Below are 16,096 nucleotides of genomic sequence, written 5' to 3' on the forward strand. Positions count from 1 at the left end.
CAATTTCACAGAATTTTTCAAGGGGAAGGAGAAATTCTCCCAAACAGTGGCACAGAGGTACAGTTTATTATCAACAGGGGTTAAAGCAGAAAAGTAATTTCCCCTGTAAAGCTTGTGCTGAGGGTATGAGGGAAGAAAGTATTGTGTCCAGCTTCACAAAATAAAGGTGAAATTCATTATACTGTAGTTTGCCCTCCATCTTCTCCACAGCTTTCCACCTCTTTCTCAGGTCTCTTTAAAACTTCTTCGATTTTGTTTTTGAGCTTATCATTAGATTATAAGGTAGCCCACAATCTGTTTTGTCTGCTTGTTTGCTTCCTTTTCTATTTCCCATGTTTCCTGATCTGAAAGCCCTCAGTGAGAGCAGTTCACTTTATAATATTTCCCCAGGATTGTGTGTGAAGTTGTGGAAGGAAGAGTGACATTTTCCAGAGATGACTGTGCAATGAAAGATGTTCATGCACAATTGTCATGAAGAACAAGAACCCTGAACTTCATAAGAATGTCTTCTAAATATCTCCTTCACTGAAATTTTTTTTTGATGGAAATTTCTTTTCTAGCCAATTAACTAAAAATAGTAAAAGATTCTCATGGAAGTACTTTTTGGAAGCCCACTAAGAAAAATCATAAGTTTTTCTTTTTCTTTTTCTTTTTTAAAGGAGGGGGCTACATTCTGCTTTCTTGTACAAGAAAACTTTCATATATTACTTTTAGGGTTGAATCCAGGACTGAACTATCTCTCCCAGACAGAAGATGATGCCTTCATAATCTTATGAAGATATGGATAAGAAATACCTAGGACCTTCAAAAATACTACTCCACATTATAATCTTCCTTCAAATGTCTTATAATTTCATAGTATAATTCCAGGTGATAAATTGTTGCTAATATTCTTTCAGTGTGAATTACTTCAAACTGAATTGAAGCTGAAGCAATTCCCAGTGTGAAAATTTCTATAAATAGATGGAGACATGAGAGTTTTAGAATAGCTTGAGGACTATTTTTTCTTTCTTTCACTCTTACACATAATCTGATCCAGATTAATATTCTCTGCAAGTACCAAGACAGAACAGAAGCATGGCAGATAGTTTTGGCTTTATCTTCTGGCTGAAGTACTGATTTGAAGACGCTTGCTCATGTCTGAGTTCACCATCTGCCCAAATGGAAACAATACATGAAAGCAGTGATGTGACATTAAGATAATGAATGGTTGGGAAGACATCCTTGTGTGCTACAATGCTCTTTGAGATCTGAAGGTGCAAAGGACAGAAAACGTATTATTCTCCTCTGCAAAAGACAACTTACCTTTTTACACTATATATTCCCACTAAATGTCTAGCACCACTTTCACAATCCCTTTGGGAACAAAAATGTGTTTGCTATCCTCTCTTCTAAGTTATTTTAATGCATTTAACTCATTGCTATTTTATGGCTTTCATATTGTTATAATTATTTATTTGCTAAAATCCTGTTACTTAGTGTAATAAATCATACTAGAGTAGGCCCTTTGAATCAATGGAGATTTGGTGAATCAACCCTGCCATAAGTTTCTTTGATTCAAATGAGTCTACTCTAACTGTGACGTACATCAGCACTTAAAAGTAAACTCATTTAAATCAATGGAACATGAGGAGGATTTGACACCTCAAAATCCAAAACCATAAATGGCACTCTGAGATAAGCATATTGCGTGGGTTGGATTAAGATTTATTGCTGTGCAACTGGGGTGGGAGAACTGGGCTTCCCCAATTCTTCTCTACACTAGAATCATATAATAAGGGGCCTATAAAGTCATTGAGGCCAACTCTCCGCTCCACACAAGAATCCAAATCAATCAAAGCGCATCTGACAGATGGTTTTCTAATTTTATCTTTAATTCCTCCAGCTTTGGAATACTCACTACCTCCCAAGGTAATTAATTCCATTGTCATACTGCTGTAGCAGTTAGGAAGTTTTTCCTGATTGATATTCAGCGAAAATCTCGCTTCCTGTAACTTGAGCCTATTATTATGTGTTTTGCACTCTGGGAGGATTGAGAACAGATCCTGCCCCTCCTCTGTATTATAATCTTTCAAATATTTGAAAAGGGCTATCATATCTTCCTCAAGTCTTCTTTACTCAAGGATAAAGAAGCCTGGTTCTTTCTGTCTTTCATCACAAGAACTGGTTTCATCCTTGCTTTTCTTTTTCTTTCTAAACTTGCTTCAGTTTGTTGGCACCCTTTTTAAAGTATGGTGTCCAGAAATTGACACAGTACTCAAGTTAAGGCCTAACTAGTGCTGAATATAGGGGAACTAGTACTTCACAAGATTTGAAACTATGATTTTGTTAATACAGCCTAAAATAGTATTGGCCATTTTTGCAGCAACATTCTGGGGTGTCCTGGGTTGCCTTATATGTGTTGTAGCCCTTGTTAAATAATTTCTTCGTTGACCTTTTGGAGTGGGATATTAGCCTGTATGTGTATGTATGAGAAACAGACCCTTTGTGGGCAGAAAGAATCCTTGACTTTCTGAGATGTGATGGCTTTGCCCTATTAAAAATGCAAACTTAGGAGGAGGGTCATGGGTTACTTGATATTATAAAAAGGAGACTTAAAAAGGTTGGGAACCAGTGCTCTAGATAATTTCCAACATTCTTAGATTGAAAAGGATTCAAAGTCAACCTAGGTTCAGCTAGTCTCATGTTAGATTAGTAGGCCATCAGTCCTTTTACCTAGTTAGAATTGTGCTCTATTGTGCTCTTCCAGTCTCCTGAAAATGCTACCATTTGGGAGATCCGATGAATGGAATTAGATGTGGTTGGAGGAATTTCCCCAAACTGGGAAGGACAACTTCTGTGAGATGGGCTTTTCTGTTCCCAGAAGTATACAGAAGGATAGATAAATGTCTGGGCAGGTAGACAGAGGTAGAGGCAGATTTATCAGGTCATTGTTAATGGTGCCATGCCTCTACCACCATAGCAGCACTCTGCATATAAAAAGATACAAGCATTGCTATGTGTTCATTCACAGACCCATGGACTTCATGCCTGTGTCTCTCTTTTAATATTTGGCCGTTTTAGTTTCCTTTTATGTTAAACTTTTTTAAAAAACTATTTGGACTGAACTAGCTTCATGGTATATAAAGATGAACATGATGCAAAAAAGTGCAGAGAAAGAATTGGTCCATGTTCATAGGTGTGCTTTGATGGATGATATTTCATTAGATGGGGATTTTTGGCTGTTAGAGTTGAGAATATTTCACAGAGTTTTAGTTTGCAGCCTTGTATGCTATCTGCAGTTTGTGTAACTGGGAGATACTTTTATGAGCTAAAGTAATTGTATATTTATCCAGCACTTACTAATCATTCCTTCCAGACTTTGAATTTAAAGACAACCTTGCCACTCTGTTGAGTGTCTCTTTCCATCTCTTTCCCCTGTTGGAGGCAGTTTGTTTGCTGTTGATTGGTATGTGTGCAGTAAAGAAAGCAATATATATGAGTTAGTAATTTCAAGCAACTGTATTTTGTTTTTCATTCTCCTACAAATGACTCAGAATGAGTTACTGCAATTGAAAGTGGCAGTTAATGAGAAAGGGATAGACCCTGGCAAATTAGCAGCTCTTCTTCTCTTTGGCTCTCTCTACTTATGTGTAGGCATCCTTCAGTCTCGAAAGACTATGGTAACGTGCTCTGTATGGAGGACTTGGAACAGCGTCTAGTGTGGCTGAGGAGGCCAATTCGAGAGTGACAATCACTTCCACACTGAAGACTAATCCAATCTGTCTCCTGTCCATCTCCCTGATTTTGCTGCTTTTGTGACTTACTCTTTGCCTCGGCCTGCTGGACAAGGGTCTCTTCAAATTGGGAGAGGCTGTGATGTAACGCCTGGCTCCAGGCTGAACACTCAGATGTCAAGGTTTCCCATTTGTTGAAGTCCATTCCTAAGGCCTTCAGATCCCACTTGCAGATATCCTTGTATCACAGCTGTGGTCTCCCTCTGGGGCGATTTCCCTGCACTAATTCTCCATACAGGAGATCCTTTGGAACCCGAACATCAGCCATTCTCACGACATGCCCAAGCCAACATAGATGTCGCTGTTTCAGTAATGTATGCATGCTGAAAATTCCAGCTCGTTCTAGGATTACTCTATTTGGAACTTTGTCCTGCCAGGTGATACCAAAAATCTGTTGGAGGCAACACATATGGAAGGTGTTCAGCTTGCTCTCCTGCTGAGCACAAAGAGTCCAGGACTCACTGAAGTACAGGAGTGTGCTCAGGACGCAGGCTCTATAGACCTGGATCTTGATATGTGTCGTCAGCTTCTTATTGAGCCATACTCTCTTTGTGAGTCTAGAGAACATGGTAGCTGCTTTGCCAATGCATTTATCCAGCTCAATATCTAGAGAGAGGGTGTCACAGATGGTTGAGCCAAGGTACACAAAGTCATGAACAACCTCCAATTCTTGTGTGGAGATGGTAATAGAGGGAAGTGAGTCCACACCCTGGCCCATGACTTGTGTTTTCTTCAGGCTGATTGTTAGTCCAAAGTCTTGGCAGGCCTTGCTGAAACGATTCATGAGTTGTTGGAGGTTTTCAGCAGAGTGGGCAACAATGGCTACATCATCTGCGAAGAGGAAGTCCCGCATACAGAAGTTCAAAACTCTACAATAATGTTTGCTCTTTAAATATTAGCCTGCCAAATAATGGTTAGTCCTGCTACTCCTTCAATTCCTTTTATTAATGTGCTTGGTGTATCTGTTTACATGAAGAAAATGGTGTACTATGAAGACACATATAAATTGTAGACTGATCATTCATTATATATGCTTGCTCACCACAAAAGCCTGAACACAGACCAAATATCTATTTCTGCACTGGTAAGTAACATTCAATATAGGATCCTTTAATACCTATTTTGATTCTTTCAGTTTTATTACCATTTTAACAGACTGTAAAATGGAGATAATTAGAAATGCCCTAAGCACTATATTGCTTCTACAGACATCCATTTCTCTTCACCTGTCTGTCTTGGACATGCATTTTCATCTTCAAGGTGATCGTCTCCCGTTATTTTCATAGATAAAAAATTCTGCCCAAAGGGAAAATCAGAGAAAGCACCCTAAAAAATTATTGAGTTAGTGTCTGCAGGTGTAGTAGACCTGTGATGCGACTATGTAAGGATGTGTTCAGGAGGAATATCAATCACACACAGTAACAGGAGAAGAGGAGAATTGTAAAGATGGAGAAGAGCTTAGATGGCCACCTAGTAACCCCTTACTGCAGGAAATCCAGAGCTAGAGCACTCTCAACTGATGATTATCCATCATTTGCCTAAAGAAGCTGGATGTTCATCACCACTTTTGGTAATTGGAGCCACTGTAATGTTACTCTCACCATTAAGATGTTGGTCCTCAATTTTTGTCCAAAATCTAGCCTCCTGTATCATAAGGCCATTAAATGTAATCCCCTTTGGGGCAGCACAGTGCAAGTTTTTACTATCTTTATATCACATCTGTTTGAGCATTTGGAAAGTGATATCATGGCCCTACCCCATCTTCTCTTCACAGATAAGCCTACCTAGTTCCTCCATTTCTTCACAGGACTTTTTGGAGTCATACACAAACAAGAGATAACACAAAAGATAAAATCCAGGATCCATATTAACCTGTTAAGTCAAGTCAGAGGTCACAAGTATTTATGATCATAAAGCCACCAGACTTCAGTGTCACATCAGCTCCCTCTGCCAGCTCTGCAAACTGATATTTATAACATATTTCCTGAGGAACAGAACTGGAAATGTCAAAAGCTTGCCCATATAGGTGAATTAGCCTAATAAAGATGCTGCACTAATAGGAATTTTGAAATTTCTCAAAGTCCTGTTATTCCTGTAAGAAAAATATATAATTAATTATATTATCAGGCCTATGCCATATATGAGGGAAAAAGTCAGAAACAAAAACCATATATTATGTGACTAAAATGTGTGCAGTTTTGCAAAGCTGGTTATCTGTCAAGATATAATAATCAAGCAGCAAAAAATCTGTAAGATACCATGTACCACTTCACAGATCAAAACAAGGATTGTTGTTATTGTTTAGTCGTTAAGTCGTGCCCGACTCTTCGTGATCCCATGGACCAGGGCACACCAGGCCCTCCTGTCTTCCACTGCCTCCTGGGAAGAATATTTGGAAGAATATCTTGTTCCAAAACAAGGATACTTTTGTATAATTATATAACATTCTTGTTTTTATTTTCAACCTTGTCTTTCACTATTAAGATCTACCAGAAATTTGTACTGTTTAGATTTGTCCTTTTGACAAAGTGGAGCATTTTACTAGGTTTGCTTTGTAACAGTAATAAATGCTCTGTACTACTTCCAAAGCACTTGTCTATAAAACAGCAGTGAATGTAAAAGGCATCTCCAACATTTCCAACACATTCTGAGGGAGGGTGTGGATAGGGCTGTGATTTACTAGAATAGGCATCCATAAACATGTTGCAACCAAATGTGAATTACTCATTCTTGAACCCTTTCATTACTATGGTTTTTAAAATAAAATTTCACATAGTGGTGAGTTGTAGCTGTAAATAACTGAAGAGTCTACAAATTTTAATTGTAATATGCAAGATTTGTCTCTTTTAAGAGACAAAATTGGATTGTGGCAGAAACTTCCTTTCCTTTGTATCTGTGGTTTTACCTTACAGATACGATATACTGTAGCTAGAAATCATTGTGGGAAGTTAGTCTGCTTTGTGCAGGTAGTTCAAACTACTATGCCTCCTCTCAGCGTTTACTCTATTGTAGATCAAATATTATCTATTGGCAGTCCTCTTGACTCCATTTTAATTTCTAGAAAAACAACAAGCATTTAGAGTATTGTCCCAGATACTATATGATATTAAGAGAGAAGAGCTGTTTTCTCTACTGTTTCCCTATTGCCAACATATAGGTCATCTGCAGCTTATTTAACAACTCATAAAACACCCCAGGCTCGCAAAGCATTTATGCTTGCTAATGTTCTACCTTTAGCATTGCTCAATGGTAGATTTTTTGGAATGCCCCATCAAGAGAGATTTTATCCGTGCATGAAGTTTTGTCTCATGACTTTCTGTAATTTCTGTGAACAAACAAAGAATGATTTAATTTGTCCCCTCTTGCAAAAATGACAAGACTATCCTGGTCGTTGGTTGATTATGTATTGTTTGTCAGATCAGAATCCTTATGTTATGGCTCAAGTTGCTAACTGTTTCCTTGTTGTAATATGAAAAAGTCTATTTATTGGAAGATGCTTGATAACTTTTCATTCCTTTTTAAAACTTTCTGTATTATTTATATTGTATGTAAATGTGTTGACATATATCTGAATAGGTCATATCATTGTAATAATGGGTCATATTATTGACTGATGTACATAGATGAAAGAAGATTAAGGCCAGTATTCTACTGCCTAAATGTGGAACAATATCTATGTGCTGCCATTCCCTCCTCCCTCTTCTACCTGGCTACTCAACAGATGCCTGTTCAAAAATTTGTTACACAACTTGACATACTAAACTGAAGTGTGGCAGAGCAGGGGAGGGAATGTCTATCCAAGTGTCCTTCCATTCTATGTTTAGGTAATACAGTACTTCCCTGTAGGCACTGTGTTTAATGCCTCTGGTCTCAGGACTGATACAAAGCTTCTCACAGTGAATAACTTCTTCCATACACAAGGAAGGAAGGAAGCTAACACTACAATAATACTCTGGATTTCTTGTTATGTACCATCAAGTCACTTCCAACCTATGGCAACACTATGAATGAGTGATCTCCAAAATGTCCTACTGTATCATCAACAGCCCTCTGGGTTTAGGACCCATACATTGTTTCCCCTCTTGCTTAGAAAAAACACTACCAGTATAATGGATACAGCATAACCTCTTATACAGAGTATTATAAAGGACTATTGAAACAGACCCAAATAATGGAATAGCTGCAGGCTAATGTCCCTTTCATGAATTGAACAAGGAATGTTGTCTGTGTCCTCTTCTTCTCTCTTCTGCTCTTGAGAGTTTGACACCCTAAGGAATGGTGTAAGTAGAGAGCTAAGCAGAATTTAGAAATCACACACACACACACACACTCACACACACCTTGCACAGACTCCAGAACAACTTATGAGCCAAGGCAATCTCATGGGTTTTTTATTCTGCTCCTTGTCTTTCTGGGCAAATACGGTAGAGTCCACAGAATAGATTCTGATCAAAACGATCAGAATGGAATTAGATAATGTGACTGTCCCTCTCTTTCCAGGTTACAATTTGAGGCCCACTTTCTTGGTATATTTTCTCTTGAAAGTCAGGTTTAATTCTAAGTAAACATGCATAGGCTGTGCAGGAGTTACCAATTAAGTCTAATTTTTGAACATAAATTGTGGAAGGGGATTTAAGGAAGACTTCACAAAGAAGGTGGCTGGCAGTTTCAAAAATTCTGACCTCTCTTTTATGATTTGTTAGCACAGGCTCATGTTTTCAAATGTGCTCAGTTCAGATACAGCTGTACTACTGGATCAGTTACTGCTGGATTAGCACTTAAATCTCCCAACAAAAACTGGATTATCCAAGGAAAGACACATTAAAGCTAACATTCTCAGCAAACAAGTAACTATAATTTTTACAGCCTTGTAGATTTCTCATTCTTTATTTCCCTCTTTTCTTTCAAAACAAGATTTGGGGGAAATGGGTTCTAAATTTGTCCTTTTTGAGATTTTAGAATTCATATCTGAGAGATACATGGGTTCCAGTTTCATTTGCTTTCTTTATATGTTCAGGAATGCAAGACTTGTAAGGTTATATGGGCTGGGGTCTGTCATTTTTACTAGCCTTAGAAACAAATGTAGAATGTATTTACTGCTTTTAAAAACCCCTTTAAAAACATTAAATCGAAGCATCATTTTCTTATTTGAAATGTAATTTAAGACAAATAATGATACAAAGTTGGGGTATACATTCTATTTGAATATTTGCGCATTTCTGCAATGACCACAGGTTAAAACAAAGAGCTACTGGTCACCTATTTATTTATTTAAAATATTTATATGTCACCTTTCTCCTAAAGCAGTCGTCCACAACCTTTTTAACCCCGCACACTGGTTGGGGAAGGTGAGGCACTCCCCTGCGCTTATGCACATGCACAAAGGAGTGTGCACTCACTCATGTGGGCATATGCTCACTTGTGCACATGAATGAAGGAGCGGGAGGGTGCTTGTGTGGTGAGCATACTCGTGCACATGTGCAGGCGGTGCAGCGCTTGTGTGGGTGCATGTGCAGTCATGTGCATGGGCAAAGGGTGGTGTGGTGCTCAGGGGCACTTGTGCACATGCACAAAGGGGTGGAGGAGTGCTCACGTAGGTGGAGGCGCTGGCGGGTGCAAAGGGGCTGTGCGGTTCGGATGTGTCCGGGGGTGTGGGGAGGTCTGTCTCCATGGCCCGGTCCAGCTCAGGGCTGTGGACCGGGGGTTGGGGACCTCTGTCCTAAAGTATCCAACATGGTGGAGCAACAGCCCACAAAATTCTTTATTTTTAATCTGCCAATCAAGCATTGCAATTAAAACTGGTAATGAGAAAGAAGATGAATAATATGTTCTTTACATTAGAAATCAACTGCCCTTGCCTTTTCCCCTGTAAAATTGTTGAGTAAGTCATCATAGCCAAATGGCTAGAGAAGTACAATTTTTAGCTGCAGGGGATAGGAAGGCCAGGGGAAGATGAAAATGACAGAAGGCTCCCTGAATCGCCCTTTTCACAAGGAATCAAAGACAACAGCACCTGTTGCCTTTTTCAAAGTCACTCAATAGTCCCCTTCAACACAGGCCTAAATGAATAAATAAATAGGCCTAGATAAGGACTGGGTTGGACAATCTCCAAATGTCACCAGACAGGTTGGCCCTGGTCTGCCTCTCCTTTCTTGGGGCACAGGACAGATCAGAGGGCCATTGCACATCCCTAATACAAACCTTGCCAGCCACCAGAAGCAAAAAGGTGGAATAGTGTCCTGAATTTTTTCAGCTGTGGGCTATCAGTGGGTTATACCACTTACTGTATCATATTGCAAAATATGATCCAGAAAGTAATATATTTCTGTATGACTTTACAGAAGTAACAGAGTAGCTGGACTAACTGGAAGCTTTAATAAGAAGCCTGTCTGAAATTGTAATTTTCAGATGAGATCTGGTCAGCTTTTTTTTTCTGTCGGTACTTTTCTTCTAGAAGAATCTGAAATCACTAAGGCAGTGTACAAAGCTGAAGCTGGAGATGGACGACTAGAGCCAAATTTGAACGAGCCCACTTCTCTCTCTGTCTGTCTCCTTGCCCACACCTTATAGTTTCTTTCTCTGTGTTCTTTTTGCCAAAATCTGGATCTGATTATGTGTAGGGCAGCCCAACCCTTTTTTAAACAGTGCTGAATCCAGGCTGGGGAAGTTGGCCAAATTGATTTGAGTTGGCCTCTCTCCCTGTGGGCACTGGCATCCCTCTCTTCCCCCTACCCATGTTCACTTGCCTCTGACCTTACCTTGGAATAGCTTGGCACTTGCAGCATGATGGCATAACAGGACACACTCAACTTAATTTTAAAAGCTTTCAGTTCAGATTTCTGCATAAATAACCTTTCCCAGCAACCCACAAAATGGCGAGAAGAAGTAGAGATCTAAAGAGGGAGAAGAAAAAGAGAATGGCATTAGAGAAAAGAGAGTGACGGAAGAAAGAAGGAAGCTGGGCTTGCTTCTTTGAGGATCTTGTCCTGACTGGTGCTATCTTCTGCTCCAACTACTGTCAAAATCTGTCCTGTGGCTATTTATTTATTTATTTATTTATTTATTTATTTATTTATTTATTTATTTATTTATTTATTATACCACTCCATTAGTACAAGAACACTATTTCGGGCCATTTAACAACAAATTACAGTGATACCTCGACTTACGAAATGAATCCGTATTAGCTGCCTAGAGTGGTCTTAATTGACTAGATAGGCGGGATATAAATACAATAAACAACAACAACAACAACAACAACAACAACAACAACAACAACAACAACAACAACAACAACAACAACAACAACAACAACGGTGGCTGCAACTTGAAACTTTTGTAAGTTGAAGCAAAGTCTCCCATAGGAATACACTGAAAACCGATTAATCTGTTCCAGCTGTTTTTGGTTCTTATGTAGAGGCGCTGTTCTTAAGTAGAAGCATTAGTTCCCATAGGAACTAAGGCAAAGCCAGTTAATCTGTACTCTACCACTAGGGGAAGAATTTTTCTTCTTTTGACCTAAGATGAACTTAGGACAAAAAAGGGGTAGGAAAGGAGGGTAGGGGGGAGGGAACACTTTCTAAACAGAGCAGCTTTTAACCCAAGCACCTTTTAAACAAAACCAAGCACCTTTTAGGTTAAAAAAGGGCAGGAAAGGAGGGAGGGGGTATGGCGGGAAGGAACAATGGAGAAAAGAGGAAAGAAAGAAGGAAAGTCATCACTGGGGCACACAGACCCCTCAGATAATGGTTTGTGCTGTTAAGCACAAAAAGAGAGAAGAGAGAGTTAGAGAGAAGACAAGGGGGGGAGAGCCTTTAGTCTACAATAAACTCTATTTTAAATCCTGCCTGCATCAACAAGCACCACAGCCCCTCACAGAATATTTTTTGATTTTAAAAGAGACAGACCTTGGCGCCACATTTTAAACACACATTTTAAAGCAAAAGAGAGGTCACAGCACAAAAACCCTAGGAGCCACAGAATGCAAAAAATAAATAAGTAAATTTTACATTTTAAAATTACAGTCTAATTTTCACATTTAATTTTAATTTAATATTACAGTCTATTTTTCACATTTCAAATCCACACAGCAAGACCCATCAGAGCACAGAAACATAACCCCCCACATAGCCCCCCACCAAGTTGCAAAAAGCACTGTACAGTACAGTAAATACAGTGTACTCACTCAGAACAGGCAGTCCCTCTGTTTTTAAAAAAAGTCAAAAATAAAAAAAAATTAAATTAAAAAAGGAAAAAAATACAGTTTGTACAGTACCAGGCAGTACTGTACAGTACCAGGCAATACCAGGCAGCACCAGGCAGTCTGAAGACTCTCTCCGTATCCACTCACTTAACCGTTGGGACTAGCGAGGTAGCAGACAAGCAGCCTCTTCACTGGCCAACGGTTAACTGAAAGTTCAAATTTCGTGCTTTCCCCACCTCCCATACTTTTTTTCCATCCATAACTCAAAGCTCCAGCCACTAGTCGAAGCAATATTTTGCAGCTGGAGCTTTTCGTAACTTGAAAATTTCGTAAGGAGGGACATTCGTAAGTCGAGGCACCACTGTAAAACATACATATATGAAAATACATGTTTTGAGTTGCCTCCTAAATGACAACAGGGAAGGAGCCAGGGGTAGCTGCTCCAGGAGCTGGTTTGATAAAGTTGGGGCCACCACAGAGAAGGCCCTGCCCCTTGTAAAAGTCTTCTGGGCCTCCCTCGGAGTGGCTACATGTGGAGAAGCTTGGCCTGGGAAGATCTTGTGTGTGCAGCAGATGGAATAGGGGAGAGATGCTCTGGCAAATTACCTCCAAGCTGTTAACAGGAAAAGTTTGCTCACCCATGCTCTGAAATGCTCTATACCTTAATTCCCTGGGAAAGACATGGTACAATGAGATTCCTGCACCTGCCATTGTTTCTTTGGAAGGAAAACAGGAAGCAAATCAAATGAAGGAGGAGGGAGGCCAGCGAGTGGTTGTTTAGGCTCCTACTGCACCATGGGCTTTTGGTGACTGAGGAAGTTAACCTTTGACACCAGACTAATCTCAGGGAAGGGGAAGACCTTTACAATAATAAAAAGATCTGGCCCAAAGGTAGCAAAATAAACCAAAAGCCTTCCCTTTGCCTTATGAAGTCTGCTAAAGCATTTAGTCCTACAGTTTGGCAGTGTTATAACATCATCCATGTTTAATCTCGTTGTTGTTGCTAATAAGATTCTTGACTGAATACACTTTTAAAATGTTAATTTAAAAATAATATACAACTAATAATTTACTATTTTTCAGTTTTATTCTTATGCAATTTGTAGTGCAGAAATAGGTAACAAAAATATTTGGAAGATAAGAAATATGTATTTTATATATATATATATAACCATGCAGAAAACTATAATAGATTCAAAGAAAACTCTTCCTCATCTCCCCCTTTTTTGGCATGCTGATCTTATATAGGTGTAGATATTTATGCTATGATTTGAATCTGTATATAAACTGGAGATGTTTCTTCAGTGGAACAGTATGTAGAAATGGAACAAATTGCCAAAAATACTTGTACCATTTCTTCTTGATAGGTTCAGAGTTAAACAACTCATCAGAAATTGCCAGTTCATACTGCCAAATTATTCTGTCTGATTGCCCACAGTTACACAACCAGCTTGGGGGGGGGGGGAGGCTCTTACGAGCCAAGCTCTACACACTGAGACTCAGCCATCTTTGTAGTCTTCTGTTCTGGAAGCAGTAAGGCTTCACTCACTGAAATGGCTGCTGGCTGTTACAGTTCCTTGCATGTGCTGTATGTGCTCTTGTACAAAACTGTGTAGAGGGATCTGGCATTGTGACGTTATTCCTGACATTTTTAAGGGTTGATGCCCTTTTGAACAACTTGATTCTATTTACACTCTGTATAAGAGCTTTCCAATTTATTTTGTATGTGCATATGTGTGTGTGTGTGTGTGTGTGTGTGTGCGTTATAAAAGAAACTATCCTGTAATTTCCTATCTCAATAAATAAATACATAATAAGAAACATCATACATAGAACAGCATGCCTTACCACTGGGCCTACTCTGTTTTGGTTATGTGAGTGTATATATATATATATACAATGCCAAATATATATATATTTGCAATGCAAATTGACAAGAAACCAGTTCATGCTACTATGGATGAAATTATTATATTTTTCCTTTAAAAAATAGCTTGTATGGATAAATATAAAGAAAAAAGTAGGGCTCACAGAAGTGGCCAATGCAGAAAAAACAAAGTGTGTTTATGTGCTGGATAACCCAATGGTTTGGTTGGGAGTTTGATTCCCCACTGTGCCTTCTTGACATGGGCTGGGCTCAGCGATTCATAGGGTCCCTTCCAGCTCCGCAGTTCTAAGATTATTTTAGTTTCTTTATGTTCTGCAAGACTATAGACACATAATGAAACAATGACATAAATTAAGCCTCAAGAATGGGGAAGTGCTTTTCATTGTCTTTCCCACCTGATCTCTGTAAGAGTCAAGTACAGTTGAGGGCAGATATACTCACAGATGAAACATTGGACGGTCCTACTTTAATAACATTGCACTTGGAATGCTGTGTAGAATTCTGGACAACTCAGTTTGTGAAGGATGACAAACAGAAACAAGTCCAGAAGACAGTAATCAGGATGGCAATAGGTTTGGACCAACTCCTATGAGGAGCAGTTGAAGAAGTTGGGTATGTTGAGCATGGGCAAGTGAAGATATGAAAAGGTAAAGGTAAAGGTTCCCCTTGACAATTTTTGTCCAGTCGTGTTTGACTCTAGGGGGCGGTGCTCATCCCCATTTCCCAACCATAGACCCAGCGTTTGTCAGAAGACAATTTTCCATGGTCACATGGCTAGTACGATTTAGACATGGAACGCCGTTATCTTCCCACTGAGGTGGTCCCTATTTATCTACTCGCATTTGCATGCTTTCGAACTGCTAGGCTGGCGGGAGCTGGGACAAGCGATGGGCGCTCATTCCGTCATGTGGATTTGATCTTATAGCTGAAGATCTACAGATCTTACAGCATAGAGGCTTCTGCAGTTTAACCCGCAGCGCCACCACATTCCAGAGGATATGATAGCCATCTCTAAATATCTGAAGGGCTGTCATATAGAAGAAAGAGCTAAGGTGTTTTCTGTAGCTACAAATGGTAGGACCTGAAATAATGGATTCAAGTTACATGAAAGGTGATTTCACCTAAACATTGGAAAGAACCTCTTGAAGGTAATTTTATTTGACAGTGGAATGGACTTCCATAGACAGGGGTGGACTCTCTTTCATTAGATGTTTATAAACAGGAATTAGTGGACCCAGAGATGCTTCATCTGTTTAGCAGGGGCTTGGACTATATGATCCTGGCAATCCTCTCCAGCTCTACAATTATCTGATTCTGTCATTTATCTACATCAATGATTTAACAGCATTGTTTCCTTCTTACAGTTTTGATAAAAGAAAAGGAGGGAAATCTTTAGTGCATGTATAGTTCTCTAAGCCATAATGCAATGTTGTCTTGCAATCAAAATAACATACATTAAAACAGAGTGAATATACACTGCATAGATACACCAGCGTGATGGCACTTTACCTACCATGGCCACATCCTATGGAATCTTGGCACATACGGAAAATATGTTAGGAAATGACATGCGACTTTTTTGGTCTTGGTGCATTAGTGGCTAGGAAACAGGAATAAGAAAAAAAACCGTAATATCTGTTGGCTTTATGCATGCATCTCTCTGTGTGTGGTCTTGGCCATTTTCCATCTGGAGGAAAAGACTACCAAGTGGCTAAAACTTGGATATTGTTTGTGCTACAATGTTATAACAGTTTGGTTATATTTAATAGTTAAAGTATCCTCTTATAGAATCCTGGGAATTAGATTTTGGTGAGCTGCTTAGCATTCTCTACTGTAGTTCACTGGAGTGCCCTAAAACTCCATTGCAGAGTGTTGTAAGTGTTCACCAAACTACAAATACCAGCACTCCTTATTATGCAGCCATGGCAATAAAAGTGGAATTGAGCTGGTATATTTGTGTGGTGTAAACACACACAGAGTAACAAATAATGCCAGCCTAGTAGGTCTAGTTCTCTATGAATTCTGTAGCAACATGAGACTAAAATGGACTCTTCTGTGCATAAGAGTTAAAATCAGATGGAAGTTCATTCTTTTTTTAAAAAAATGACTGTATATGTCAAGAATTGTCTATTTCTCATGACACCCACCCTCATTTTTAAAAATTTGTTTAAAAAGAAAGTGCCAAACAGAACAGCAGCCTTAAAGCTATTAAGCAGTAAGACACATAAA

The sequence above is a fragment of the Pogona vitticeps genome, chromosome 3 (genome assembly GCF_051106095.1).
Source record: "Pogona vitticeps strain Pit_001003342236 chromosome 3, PviZW2.1, whole genome shotgun sequence".
Classification (NCBI taxonomy): Eukaryota; Metazoa; Chordata; class Lepidosauria; order Squamata; family Agamidae; genus Pogona; species Pogona vitticeps.